The sequence below is a fragment of the Dipodomys ordii genome, unplaced genomic scaffold (genome assembly GCF_000151885.1).
Source record: "Dipodomys ordii isolate 6190 unplaced genomic scaffold, Dord_2.0 Scaffold58, whole genome shotgun sequence".
NCBI classification, from domain to species: Eukaryota; Metazoa; Chordata; class Mammalia; order Rodentia; family Heteromyidae; genus Dipodomys; species Dipodomys ordii.
Window position 1 is genome coordinate 5,579,347 of NW_012267274.1, and position 12,304 is coordinate 5,591,650.

Here is a 12,304-nt window from a genome sequence, read left to right on the forward strand (position 1 = left end):
GCCTCCACTTGAAGATATTTCTTCGAATATTTTCATGATTTCACTTTTTTACATCTAAACTTTTTTCCCCCATCTTCTGAAACTTATTTTGGGAATATCTTCTCCCCTCAAAAAAGTTACCTAGTTTTTCAATATGTGTACTAAATTATTTGTGAAATTATTTACTCAATTATTCAATTCACTGACTTGAAATGACACCAAACTAACCATGCATAGACCCATTCTATATATACAGTGATTCTCTTAAGACCAACTGCCTCTAAGGATTGGATAAATAACCATTTAAGCATAGCCATGGAAGAACCAGAGAATGAAATATAGTTAGGATGCACCTAGCCCAGCCAGATGTTAGAGTGTGCTGTAAAGCTGCTAGCAATCATAACTAGTTATTTATGAGTCTGTGAGCTGACTGACAAAACTTTGATTCACCGCTGTGCATAACACAGTTCTGCCTAAAGTAAGGAATCAGTAAATGTGTGCTGAAATGACTGAAGAAATAAGCAAGGTGTTTTCATTCATTTTCTCCTTTTATCTCCATTCTTTACGCCGTTTACTCCTGATCAGCGGCTCAGAATGGTTGAGGTAGTATACACAGCTGGGGAGAGCTGGGGCTAAAATTTGGCACAGACAAATTGTGAATGGGACCCTCAAGCTCTCAGAGGAACATCTGCTGCAGCTCCTCAGCCTGACACCTGGCCAGACCTGCCCATGCTAGCTCCCAAGGGAGCAGTCCTCACCTCCCACCCTCACTGTGGACTGCCTCAGGCCCCAGCTCAGTGGACAGGACTGGTCCCCAGACCAGGACCTGGGGAATCTTCAGAAATACCAAGTCCCAGCCTCTCAAGAGAACAGCTGTCAGGCCCCAGGGTGGTGACTCAGGACTGGGCAAGGTGTCCAAAAGCAGCCTCATGGGCCTGTGCTGGGAGCCATGACACAGCTGAGTCTCCAATAGGCCTGGACTAGGGGTCAACCCAGCCCACTTGCTGTGCGCTCTGGGCAAGTCTTCCGAACTGCAGCTATTGATGGAGGTCAATTTACAAACAGGACATGAACAGATCACTCGGTAACGCTAGTAAATTCTCTTGGTCAAGCCCCTGTCTTCAGCTCCGGCCATCACCACAGGATGATCTTGCCTCTTGACCTTCCTGCAAGTTCAGTATTCAGAATGCTCCCGTGTCTGTGGGTTTCAGTCAGCATCATTTGTCATCCATCCATCTGTCCATCCATCCATCCATCTGTCCCCCTGTCCATCTGTCCATTCGTCCATCATCCATCCATCCATCCATCCATATATCAGCACTTGGTTCCTGTTTGTTCAGATCCATTACTTTGTAGACATGCTGCCATGTCTGCATCCCTTCACCTGTCTGTGGGGCCCATGCGGAGGGCTCAGAGGTCTTTCGTACACCTGTTTCCCCTAGGTGACTAACAGAAGTGATGGCCCCAGAGACACACCTGCACTGTTCTCCTGCCATGGGGGGCCCCAGGTGGCCCTATGCTCCAACATGGTCCCTTGGGACTTGCTTCCTCTAGCCACTCCCAGCCCATGCCTAAGGGTGACAGGCATCCTCAATGCTGGCCCACCCCTGAGTACTTCCTACCTACTTCTTCCTGGCTCTGGCTACAATGACACCTCTTCCCTTCCAAGGGCTCCCCCAACTCCTCCCATCCCAGGCACTTCCCAGTGACCCTTCTAGCCCTGTCCTGGAAGCTGCTTCCTGACAGACTTGAACTGACCTCACCTAGGGTGGAGTGACGGGGTTACACAGTACCCATATTTGGGGCAGGACAAGCCCGTGAGGTGGGCAGTTCCCTCTCCTGAGCAGGCTCATCCAGGATTCGCTGTCTGCTGGGCAGGCAGGTGGGGCTATAAAGCACAGAGAGGAGACCCCTCCTGCCTGGCACGGGCAACACCACAGCCGAGTTCTACGTGAGTAGAACTCTGATGCATGGGCAGTTATCTGGCTCTCCGGTTCTCGGAGCAGTCTTCAGAACACGGAGAAACTGAGCCAGAGCCGGGGAGCTATGATAGCAGTCATCGGACACACTTGCCTGCCTCCATGTCTCAGCAGTCTCGGGTCAGGATTTGGCAGACGTGGGGGCAGAGAGGAGGTACTCCCAGCGGCACTGCCTGCTCAGCTCTGGCATCTGTTGTATTCAATTCCTTGCCGTAGCCAAACCAGGAAGGCTCTGGGTGAGCCAGGCCCCAAACAGGCAGGTAGGCAATGATCAGCTGACTTCCCAAGGCTGGCTCAGAGGAGAGAGGTGGAGAAGACGAGGCTTCCCCAGGAGAGTAAGCTTGGGTCCTGGGCATCTGCTTTTAAAAGTGACCAAGTTGGGCACTGGTGGCTCACACCTATAATCCTAGCTACCCAGGAGGCCGAGATCTGAGGATCGCAGTTCAAAGCCAGCCCGGGCACGAAAGTCCAGGAAACTCTTATAACCAGTAAACCACCAGGAAACTCCAGGAAACTTCTGTGGCTCAGTGGTAGAGGGCTTGCCTTGAGCTGAAGAGCTGAGGGACAGCGCCCAGGCCCAGAGTTCAAGCCCCACAACTGACAAAAAAATAAATAAATAGATAAAAGTGACTTCAAGCCAGACTTGCTAGCACACATACCTGTAATTTCAGCATTCAGGAGAGACAGGAAGGAAGGTTGGGAGTTTGAGACCAGCCTGACTCACATACAAGTTCAGGGCCAATCTGAGCTAGATAGTGACACCTGTCTCAAGATGACCTCAAGGATGTGACAGATAGGAAAGAGAAGCCTCTGGGCTTCCAGGGTGAAAGAGAAAATGGAAAATAGGAGAGAAAGGAGAAGACAGAGAAGGAAAGAGAGAGGGAAAAAGGCACTGACAGTTCATCTTGCTCTTTCTAGGTTATAAAATGCTTCTTACGGGTTAGCTTTATTTGTTGTTGTTGTTAGCCAGGGGGCTTGAACTCAAGGCCTGGGCACTGTTCTGTAGCTTCTTCACTCAAGCCTAGCACTCAGTACCCGGTAGGGATCAGACAGCTGTCACACCAGGCCTGTTTAGTTCTGGCCCTGGCCTCTTCTACGACACCTTGCCCTGCTCCCTCCAAGTGGCTTTGTCCTTTGCCAAAGGGTGCATGTGCTGCTAGGAGCCCCAAGTCCCTCGCTCCGTGTTTGCTGGCTGGCCTGGCTCCCAATTTCCTCCAGTTCTAGACTAGCCCAGCTTCATAGAGTCTCAAAAGTCAAAGCTACTGAGGCGACTGTGAGAGGATAACACGCCTACTCCTGTGTCCTCCAGCTACTGTGGGTGGCCATAATTTCTGGAGCAGTGCCCAGCCATTCAACCAGGCTTCCTAAGTCTGTGTCTGTGTCAGGCCCAAGCAGCTGCAGCCACCTAGAGCCAGGTCCTCCTCGGTGTCCCGTGATGTAAGACTGGACAGCTGCTATGTCCTCTGAAGATCTCCTCTTGGATTTGTCTGCCCAGGCTGGCTTCAAACCTCTAGCCTCAGATCTCAGGCTCCTGGGTATCCTTAGCTAACTACTTCTTTATCAAGGCATGTATACCCACATATATATGTATTGGGAGGCCACTCCTATATCCCAAGCTGGGCTGATTGCAGCTCCAAAAGATAAAAAAAGTAAAAAAAAAAATCACATACATATTGATAATTTCTTGAACTTTCCGAAGCAAATCACTGAGCTGAAGAGGCTAGGAGACAAGGTCTCTTGAGTGCTTGGCACTGACACCCAAGCCCTGCCAAGCCCTGACTGCAGGACCAAGGTCAAGGATGAAGCAATCTAAAACTGCCTGGCCAAGAATGGGAGGTGACTGAGCATGCCCAAGTCAGTGACCAGGCCAAGCCCGCCTCTTCTGTTTCCATAGCGCAGCAGGAGCTTTCCTGGGCAATCTTGACCAGAGCCGGGGAGAAGGAAAGCACACCGGTGATGGACCTAGCTGGGGAAGCGTGAGCTAGCTGAGGCATTTATGATTGCTGTCCATGATATCAGAGACTGAATTGGGCCCCTGCAGGTCTTTGGGGTAGGCAGTAAAATGCCCTCCTCACAGGACACCTGGATGCAGGAAGTGGGGAGCAGGCTGCTTTGGCCATTTCCTTCTCATTCACCTTCTCTCTGGATGCCCCATGACCGGAATTGGCAGCTGTCCCCATTTGCCCAACTTCCAGTCCAGGCTCTTCCACCTGGTCCTTCAGTATAGTATCAGATATCGAATCCCTGTTTCCTTCACTGTAAATGAGGACTAATAACGGAAGTTGCCTCCGAGGCTGGTGTGAAGATAAAGCAAGACGCTTGTGTGAAGAAGCATGTGCCCAGCCCTCCAAAGGAGCTGGACAGAAGTTAACGATGGTTTAATTATCCTGTCATAATAACCATAGTGACAGTATGCCAGGAATTCAAGTGGACAAATAGTATCAGGTCAGATACACTGTGCTGGCCAAGAGCTTTGGGACTTTTCAACTAGATATGCAGAACATCAGAGGGGCAGGAACACGGCAGCGAGCTGGCTAGGAGACCCAGACCCAGCTATGCTTAGAAGAAGCTAAAGGACCCTAAAGGTCAACAGGCCACAAAGCCCTGCAGTAGTCCTGATGGGGACTGGGCTTGGGGATGACCGGGCTACTCCAATTCCCTCTCTGGACCGTGGGGAACAGTCAGAGGGAAGGGACTCGCTCAAGGTCATGTAGTCCGTTGGTCTGTGTCACGCCAAGCCAGCACCAGCTACCTGGTACCTGTAGCCCCATGGTCCTTCCCACAGGATTTCTGATCACCATGAAGCCATAGAGAAAATCAACATGACCTCCAAAGAATTTTTTTTAATATCTAAAAGGTAGAAGAGCAGGTTTCCAGAGTGAGAATTTAGCTTAGTGGTAGAATGCTTCTGTAGCAAATGTGAGACGTGAATTTCTGCTCTAGCACTGAAAAAGGAATGAACTAAGTTTTCTTTTATTCCTTTCTTTTTCTGGTACTGGGGCTTGAACTCAGTGCCTGAGCACTGTGTTCCTTAGCTTCTTCACTCAAGGCTAGGGCTCTACCACTGGAGCCACAGCTCAACTTCTGGCTTTTTGCTAGTTAATTGGAATAATCTCGTGGATTTGTCTGCCTGGGCTTTTTTTTTTGGGGGGGGTCAGTCATGGAGCTTGAACTCTGGGCCTGGGCGCTGTCCCTCAGCTCTTCAGCTTAAGGCTAGAGCTCTACCACTTGAGCCACTGTGCCACTTCGGTCTTCTGAGTAGTTTATTGGAGATAAGAGTCTCATGGACTTTCCTACCCCGGCTGGCTTTGAACCTCGAGCCTCAGATCTCAGCCTCCTGAGTAGCTAGGATTACAGGTGTGAGCCACTAGCACCCGGCTTGCCTAGGCTTTTGAACCATTATCCTCAGATCTCATCCTGCTGAGAAGCTAGGATTACAAGCATGAGCCACTGGCACCTGGCAAAACTGAATTATCTGCCAATACATTTCCTGTGAAAGCAAGCAAACTTCATGATGTTCATTTTTGGATGAACTCGACTTTGTGGACAGAGATCTCACGGGCTAAGAGGCTGGGTTGAGCCCTTTCAAATCTAGAGGATTGTATTACAGCAAATCAAGAAGATGTGTGCACCGCCATCTGTTTCAGGAGGAGGATAAATACCAGTCTGTCAGTTTGAAAGGAAACATATGGGTGTCAAAAGACGACCATTCTTTTAATGGGAGACATTTGCTGATGAATATGCAAATACCCAGAGGTGAGCGTGGGAAAGCTGGGCATCTTGGGGCAGGATTCCTTGGAAATCCTTCCCATAACCAGGACCAGATGGTGACTGGGTTGCCAGGAACGCTGAGACTCAGTGGAGCAAGCCTCTGTTCTTCCCTGCGTACAGAGCCCCGTGGCTTCTATGCCCCTGCTCCCTCCCCAGAAGAGAGGGAGAAGGGAGAGTGTAGGGACACCCACTGGCAGCTCCAGAATGCCTCCTGGCTGGGTCACTTCCTCCTGGGGTGGCCACACCAAGGGTGTCTCACTGTGGTCAGCACACAGTGTGGCTAATGTCACCTGGGAGACTCAGGTAACTTGTCACATGGAGCCTGGGGGTGTGCCAGGAGTGACAGCATGCCTGGACTCCTCCCAGAGGCCTAACCTGTTCTGGGGCTGAGATGGTGACTTCCTGCCATGCTGTGCTCTTAAAACACTGTCATGTCAGAACACAGGCCGGGCGGGAAACAGAGCCTGCTGTTCCCAGCCAAGGCTTTCTCAGGCCTCAGCCTCCCCACAAGACAAGGCTGCATGGAGGAGTCAGGGGCCCCTCTACCCTCCTGATTGACCATGAAGACCTAGACTGATGGACTTAATCCTCCTGACCTCTAAGACCCCCTGGGAAGTTCTGATGCTGGAGGAAGGGCCCTGTTGTGCTCCAGACTAATTAAGGAAAGCAAGTCCGGGATAAAGTTCTCCAGGGATTATAAAGGGTGGCCTGTGTGAAAAACCACTGGCTCTATATTGTTCTTTGCAGTGCTAGGAGTCTAACATACAGCCTGTGCATGCTGGGAAAGTGTTAAAATGATGAGAGTCAGGAAGAAAACAATCAGTGAAGGCATTGTGGACTAGAGATTTTGCAAGTGGCAGACTGAACTGGTGAACCAAATTCTGCCTGACAACAAAACGGGGGAAAGGGGACTACAAAAGATGAAGAAATAAATGTACACTAAATCTTTGGCATCACAACCTTACAGGAGACAGAAAGGAGATCCACCGATCAGAAGGCCATCCAATTCTCACCATTTAGCCCAAGGCTAAGCTCTATAATGAAGGAGACGGCTAAGATGGCTGACTCTGTCATCTTCCCGTAGCATATCTATTCTCAGTGCTCTCTCGCTGTCATATTTCTCTTCTAAGGAGCTTTTCTATCATCTTGACTGAGTTGCCAGACATAAGGACCCAGGTTGTTTAGCTGCCCCACACTGTCTGGTAACATATTTGGTACATTGGCTGGGAAATTAGGGATTAATTATGTTTTCTCCTGACTTAGACTGGATTTGGGGCAGCCTTGAAGAATGTGTATTTGGATTTTTTAAAACATTTTCTCAACCATCTTAATTTTTCTCTTTTTTAAAAAATTCAATTGTCAGCCTCCTGAGTAGCTAGGATTACAAGTGTGAGCCACCAGTGCCCGGCTTCGATTTCCTTTTATTCTTTTTTTTTTCCTAGTCCTGGGGCTCGAACTCAGGGCCTAGTCCCTGAGCCTCTTTGTACTCAAAACTAGCACTCTACCACTCGAACTATCGTACCACTTCTGAGTAGTTTATTGGAGATAAGAGTCTTGTGGACTTTTTTGCTGGGCTGGCTTCAAACTATGATCCTCAGATCTCAGCCTCCTGAGTAGCTAGAATTACAGGTGTGAGCCACCAGCACCCAGCTTTTTGTTTTCTGAGCCAGAGTCTTGCTATATTACCCAAGGTGGTTTTGAACTGCTGCACTTAAGCGGTCCTCCTATCTCAGCCTCCCAACAACCAGGGACTATAGGATCATTGTACCTGGATATCTCTTTTTAAATATTAGACAGCATGTCCTTAACTTAAAAACAATCCTGAATGGGATTAATTTACCACCCACCTATGACAAAAAACAAAAGGCCAATATAAAGGAATATGAAAAAATGCAGCCCTAAAAACAGTAAAATTCACATTGTTCAGTACCTAGCTAAAATTCACAAAGCCATGCAAAGAAGCAGTATTATATGGCCAGAAAAACAAGTCATTAAATGCAGACTGAAAGGGAACAGATTGTGAATAGCAGGCAGGGATACTTAACCAACTATCTCAGTATGTTCAAGGAGTTAGTAAAGAGAAGCCTACTCAGAAAAGAAATTGAAGTTACTTTAAAAACAATAATGGAAGTTTCACTATCTGAAATAAAAAAAAGTAGCCAACAGGATACAGCACAGTAAAAGATGAGTAAGCCTAAGCCAGGCGCCCGTGGCTCACGCCTGTAATCCTAGCTACTCAGGAGGCTGAGATATAAGGATCATGGTTTAAAGCCAGCTGGGGCAGAAAAATCTGTGACGTTTATCTCCAATAAACCACCAGAAAACAGAGGTGGCTCTGTGGCTCAAGTAATAGAGTGCTGGCCACTACCTTGAGCTGAAGAACCCAGGGACAGCGCCCAGGTCCAGAGTTCAAGTCAACCAAAAAAAAAAAAAAAAAGATGAGTAAGACTAAAAACATTGCTACTAAAAGAAATCCAAAATCACACACTCACGCGCGCGCGCGCACACACACACACACACACACACGCACGCACGCACACAAAGGCAATAGAACTTTGTGACCTGTGGGACAAAATTATACAGTTGAACAGTTACTTAGTTGGATTCTCAGAAAAAGAAGAAAAATTGTTGTGATAGCAAATAACCACTTTTTTTTTGGGGGGGGGTCCGGTCGTGGGGCCTGAGCCTGGGCGCTGTCCCTCAGCTCTTCAGCTCAAGGCTAGTGCTCTACCACTTGAGCCACAGCGCCACTTCCGGCTTTTTTTTCTTTTGGCTTATGTGGTGCTGAGGAATCAAACCCAGGGCCTCATGCATGCAAGGCAAGCGCTCTACCACTGAGCCACCTTCCCAGCTCCAATAACCACTTCTTAAACGTGATAGAAATCTACAAAGCCAAATATCCATAGATTGCAACAGTCACCAAGTAAGACAAACTCAAAATGACACCAAAGCTCTTTATAATAAACTTGATAAAAAAAATAGGAAGTTTTGTTGTTGTTGTTGTTATTTTAATACTGGGGTTTGAACTCAGAGCCTTACACTTGCTATGCAGGTGCTCTACTGCTGAGCCACACCTCTAGCCCTTCCCTCAATTTTTTTTTTTGGGTCCGGTCATGGGGCCTGAACTCTGGGCTTGGGCGCTGTCCCTCAGCTCTTCAGCTCAAGGTGAGCGCTCTACCACTTGAGCCACAGTGCCATTTCTGGCTTTTTTCTTTTTGCTTATGTGGTGCTGAGGAATCGAACCCAGGGCCTCACGCATGCAAGGCAACAGCTCTACCACTGAGCCACCTTCCCAGCCCCTTCCCTCAAATTTTTGAGATCAGGTTGCAGATTAGAATGTAATCTATGCCAGCGCCTGTGGCTCACGCCTATAATACTAGTTACTTAGGAGGCTGAGATCTGAGGATCGAGGTTCAAAGCCAGCCAGGGCAGGAAAGTCCATGAGACTCTTATCTCCAATAAACCACCAGAAAACTGGAAGCGGTGCTGTGGCTCAAGCAGTAGAGCACTCGCCTTGAGCTGAAGAGCGCAGGGACAGTGCCCAAGCCCAGAGTTCAAGCCCCACGACCGACCAAAAATAAATAAACAAGTAAAAATAGAATGTAATCTGTCTATTCTAGGGTTCCCACTGTAGCTGGGATGTATGTATGCACCAGCCACACCACGCTTCTTCTGTTGAGATGGATTTTTCTGCCTTGCCTGGCCTGGAACTATACCTTCCCAGTCTCAGCCTCCCACAAGGCTGAGATGACAGGCACATGACCCCACATCCAGCTACAAGAAGAAGCTCTCAATCACAGCCTGCCGGTGCCTGTCCCAGCACCAGGAGACTGAGGAAGAAGGCTCACTGACACTCAGAAGTGCAAGACACTCTGGGAAACTGAGATCCAATCTCTAAACACATAAATAAACCAGCCAGAATCTTTTTCATAAGTACATCAGAAACAGTGGGACAAAGACAGAATGACTACAGCCCTTCAACAGAAACTATTTAGGCCAAAGGATAATTGAAAAAAAAAAAGTCTTCAAAACACAGAAAGTAAAAAGGCACTAAACTAGATTTCTGTGTGTAGTGAAGAAATATTTATAATAAAGGCAGCATAAAACTGTTTTTCAGACAAGATGGGGAAGAAAACCAAAAGAATTCAATGCTAGCAGATCTGATTTTTTTTTTTTTTTTGCCAGACCTGAACTCTGGGCCTAGGCGCTGTCCCTCAGCTCTTCAGCTCAAGGCGAACACTAGACCGCTTGAGCCCACAGCGCCACTTCTGGCCTTTTCTGTTTATGTGGTGCTAAGGAATCGAACCCAAGGCCTCATGCATGCAAGGCAAGCACTCTACCACTGAGCCACCTTCCCAGCCCCAAGATCTGATTTTTTTTAAAAGAAAAGGTTAAAGGCAATTTTTCAGATGAAAAGAAAATGACACCCCATGGAAATATGGATCTACTAAAAGAAATAAAAAGTGCTTGAGATGAGTTATGACCTGGCGGCTCACATGTAACTACGGAGGGGGCTGAGGTTCAAAGGGACATCTTTAACTAGCAAAAAGCTGGGCTGGAGGTGTAGCTCAAGTTGTAGAGCACCAGTCAAGCAGGCAAGATGAGTGAGCATAAGGTCTCGGGGTTGATCTTCATGCCAGTTACACAGTTAGGTTGGCTTTGTGAAAATGTAACATACTATATGTCTGGGATTTGTATCTTTCCATGTGTAGATTACACTTCACTGAAAACTTACTTGGTCCAGGTGCTGGTGGCTCACACCTATAATCCTAACTACTCAAGAAACTAAGATTTGGGGCGGGGAAGGTAGCTCAGCAGTAGAGTGCCTGCCTTGCAAGCATGAGGCTCTGGGTTCGATTCCTCAGCACCACATAAACAGAAAAAGCCAGAAGTGGCACTGTGGCTCCAGTGGTAGAGCGCTAGCCTTGAGCTGAAGAGCTGAGGGACAGCACCCAGGCTCAGAGTTCAAGCCCCACGACCGGCAAAAAAGAAACTAAGATTTGAAGATCACAGTTTGAAGCCAGCCAGGGCAGGAAAGTCTGTGAGACTCTTAGCTCCCATTAACTACTACTAAAAAAAAAAAAAAATCCAGCCATTTGCCGGTGGCCCACACCTGTAATCCTAGCTACTCAGGAGGCTGAGATCTGAGGATCACGGTTCAAAGCCAGTCTGGGCAAGAAAGTCTGTGAAATTCGTATCTCCAATAAACCACGAGAAAACCGGTAATGGCACTGTAGTTCAAGTGGTAGAGCACTAGCTAGCCTCGAGCTGAAGAGCTGAGGGACAGTGCTCAGGCCCAGAGTTCAAGCCCCACAACTGACAAAAAAAAAATCCAGAAGTAGAGATGTGGCTCAAGTGGTAGTGTGCCAGCCTTTAATGAAAAAGCTAAGAGACAGTGACCAGGCCCTGAGTTCAAGCCCCAATATCAGCACAAAAACAAAACTTACTTCAATAAAAGAGAAAGGGAAAGAAGGAAAAAAGAGTAAGGAATAAAAACATAGAGTTCTGGGAGGAAGTATTGCTAAGGAAAAGGGAGATGGAAATTCATACCCCCTCCATCCAACCCCCTCTCCCCAGGGGCCTGAAGCCCCCTCTCCCAGAATCTGAGAGGCCTGATGTACTCACCAGGCTTTGGTTGGGAGCAGATGGCTGGAGAGAGGTGCCAGGGCTCTCTCCTCCCTGTCTGCTCCTGATCCGGAGGGCTTGGATGTCACTCAGCCTCACTCAGAACTCTGCCCATTCTCCCTGGGTGGATGGAGATTTGAGTGCCAGCCTCCGGATAAAGAAGGAGATTAATTTGATCCTCCACCTGGGCCCTGTGTGCGGGCGGGCTGAGGGAAGGCGCAGGTGGAGCGATTCAAGCTGCAGAGCTAGGCCTGACCTCCATTTGGGGCAGCCCTGTCTGTCTGAGCTGGGCCAGGGGGAAGGAGGTGTGCTGGTCAGCGACATGGTCACTGGGATGGCAGCTGCCCCTGGCCTCCATCTCTTCTGGCCTCCCTGTTCCACAGGTGCCAGGACACTGCAAAGGGCATCTCAGGCTGGGCCAAGGGTAGAGGTACTTTCTGAGCAGGTGGCCAGGCCCCGGGGAGCTCTGGTGTGGCTGCAGCTTGCACTTCTTTACGCCTATGTAGGACAAAAGTGGCCTGGGATGATCCTCTGTCCCTCTGTGGGTTGGCATGCGCTGAGCCTGTCGAGATTGGGGAACAGATGATGTTACAGGACAAGGCCGGAGGTCTTGGCGCCGGCTCTTTCACCGGCTTTGTGACCCTGGGCACATGTGATGCTACTCCTGCCTGGCTTGGCCCCTCCTTGTGAAAGAAGAGCTCAGCATCCTAGCTTGCCAGCATGGCTGCCACTATAGCCTCACCGCTATTTCAATCTCTGTGGAAAGAAGTTAAAATAGAATAAAGTTGAACACTCATCTTATGTTTGCCAACCACATTTCAAGAGCTCCGTGACTAGAAGCAACAGCATTAAACAGAACAGATGAGGTTCATTTTCATCAGGGCGTTTTTGTGGATGGTTCTTTGTTTTAAATGAATTGGGGCCTGAACTCAGGGCCAGAGCACTGTCCC